The 3002-nt window shown below is 40.8% G+C and overlaps 1 pseudogene; it reads right to left on the bottom strand.

Moving 5' to 3' along the window:
* Window positions 1-756: 756 nt before the first annotated feature.
* LOC123596875 lies at window positions 757-2125 on the bottom strand (annotated as a pseudogene).
* Window positions 2126-3002: the final 877 nt, after the last annotated feature.

A 3002-nucleotide genomic window follows, 5' to 3' on the forward strand; every position in this document is an offset into this window, starting at 1 on the left:
GTTGCTAGTGATTTACTTACCCTGCTGACCATCAGGCCACTAGGAACAGGGGCTTACTGTATACCTCATGTTGTTGTCAAACATAAATGCCTGGACTCAGACACCACACAGAACAAAAAGTACCTCTTTTCTTTTGTCACCTTTTAACACAACTCAGGTTTCACCCAGTATTTATCTAGAATCTCCCATTCCTGCCTGCACCAATTCAAATTAGGCTATTAGGTTGAATTATATGGAACCCATAGGTCGATTCTGTAGGTTAGAAAGAGCAGAATATTCACAATTTTATTCTTTTTTAATGTAGAAAAGCAATTTATTCCATTATAAGCACTTGCACAGTTAGTCATGGAGAGTAACAGGCCTGCTGGTGAAACAGGTCACCCAAAATAGAGGTGGTACCAAACTAGTGGTCAAGGACTAACTCCTTACTTGGCTCTATTCCTTCCTCACTGTAGCTTTTACTTAAAGGAGTCTGAAAAACTTGGGGCCTAAAAACTTACAGCCTAAGAAGAAAAATAACTACACACAATATTCCCCTTTCTGTGATTACTTTAGACCTTTGTTACTAGAAAATTCCTAAATAAAACTTAAATATAAGTCTGTGGTTTTACTGAATCAAATCCCCCAGTTCATATTTAGAAAACACCCTCTGTTTGGGTGTTGATGGTACCTATCATAGAGGGATAACCAAACACAGTCTGTGTCTCAAAACCAGTGTTAAATCAATGTCAGGATTGAGAGGGAAAAAAGGGGGAGTCTAAAATCACAAGAAGTACAGACATATCTATGATGCTTGCCCTTCTGGATCCACTTCTTCAGGGTCTGCATCATCATAAATGTACTCTGTCATTTGCCAAACCTGCATGATATTGTCTTCTGATACAGAAAAAATCACCCAAGGTTCATCAGGATTCCAGGAGAAATCAGATATCTTGTCAGAGTGATCGCCATGAATAAACAATTCTGCTGGCCTGTCCTTTGCATCTTCTGGGGATTGTTCCTCTCCAATTTTACTTAAATCCCAGACATTCAGTCTCAGATCGGTACCACTGGAAGCCAAAATAGTCCCATTGTGAGGCGACCACTGACCTTGGAATATTTCATCCTATGTGATTCAAAGGAATGCAACTTAAGTTTCAGATTTCTTAGATCCCACAAGGCAACAGTCTTGTTGGCTGATCCTGTGGCAAGAATGCAGTCACTGTAAGGACTGAAAGACAGGCAGTTCACTTCGGCAGCGTGAACATCAACTGAGTGACGTGGTTTAGAAGTACTGTTTGAACGAGTATCCCAGATCATAAGTTTCTGATCATGAGCAACTGACCCAAACAGAGACTCATGGAGCAGATGCCAAGAAACATCTTCTGCTACTGCATACTATTACTATGCCCTGTAAAGATGGTCTTTGCATCCACAACTTCCTTTGGAACAGGACTGATGTCCCAGAGGCAGATGGTAAGTTCATCTGAAGCACTAAGTAAGTGTCCACTGAGACTTGGGTTCCAAAAGAGCCCATAGCCTTCCTTCTGATGTCCACGGAGATGCAAGTCTCGGTTGCACTCTCCAGAAGGGTCTGCTATGGAAGGATGTTTTGTATGGTCAAAACCAAGAATATCACTGAATGCAGTCTTTGTTACAATGATGCAAGGGTTCTGGGGAATATAGTGTACCCTGTCTACTTCTCCTTCCTGGTTGATCTTGATTTCTATTTCAATTTTTCCACTAACTGAACCCAAACCTCCAAATTCTCCTTTCTCACTGTCATAGTGGGAAGCATCATGGTTAGGGAGATGCACCCTGGCTATCACAAGGTGGTTTTGCTCATCTGACATGTGTGTTCCTAGGACAAGTCAATGAATGCTGAAGTCTTTCCCTTCTGGTCTGGTTACATCTGGAAGTCACTGTGCAGTTAGGCTAGGCCACTCCAGAGCATGGGTCGCCCCCAAATCGTAAAGAAAAGGTGTGAGTTTCTTTTCCATACTTTGTACTCTTCGTTGATCACACCTTCTTCCTCTGCCTCATCAAATGCTGCTTCCTTGCCAGCCACAGCGGGCAGACAAGCCGGGGGGGATCCTTGGGTAGAGTATTGCGGGAGAGACGGGGAGGCTACAGGCCACAATTTCATATTCTTAAGCCTCTATATCCATTTCTTGGTATTAGCCTGCCATCATCATGTAGGATGTGGTTTGCTATCTTTTGTTTGTTTTTTCCCTTGAGTACATGAAGAGCATATTAGGCTGCTGAGATCCAAATTATCAAAAAGGAAAACATAAACCAAAACACAGACCTATGTTAATAGGTATCAGTAGTTGCTAAATGGGCATATAATACATCATACTTGTACTTTTGGACATTTCTTTCCTTTTATTTCAAGCCAATTTTTTATAACCTAAATCTACCCTTTTGTTTCCAAACACAATAATTGAACTTAACCATGCAACTTAATGTTAATTGTATCTCTCATAATTATGAGAGGGGCTAATAGAAGGGGCCCATTCACAGAGGGCTTTGTATGTCCTGATAAAATATTGGTAATAGGGAGCCATTTAGAACTTTATGTATGCTTGAAATAAATACTTTTCCCAAATGGTCTGTCCTAAGAAGAATTCCTCCCTAAAGGACTTAGATACTAGCTTTCCTAAATGAGTAGCAAATCAGGTGCTTAGTCTGTACCTGCAAATATTCAGGTTTTTTCAATATTGTGAAGAGTGTGAAATACTAAGTGAGGCAGCTGGTGATAAAAGGGATATTTTCTCATCAGCCAAAATGTAAGAACTGAGGGTCTTAAAATTACACTTAAACAGGAATACCTTGACCAAAAAACTGTGAGGCCAAATGACATTCTTGGATATTGGCCAAGTAAAAGCAAAATAAAAAGGCCTTCAGAGCTTGTAACTTAGACTTGAGAAGACTTTGGTATAAATGAAGATAGAAATTCCTAGTGTGGATTCTCAGTGCTGGGGCAGGGGGGAGTCGACAGTGGCAATGGTAGAGGTTGAATC

Source organism: Leopardus geoffroyi, chromosome C1, assembly GCF_018350155.1.
Source record: "Leopardus geoffroyi isolate Oge1 chromosome C1, O.geoffroyi_Oge1_pat1.0, whole genome shotgun sequence".
Classification (NCBI taxonomy): Eukaryota; Metazoa; Chordata; class Mammalia; order Carnivora; family Felidae; genus Leopardus; species Leopardus geoffroyi.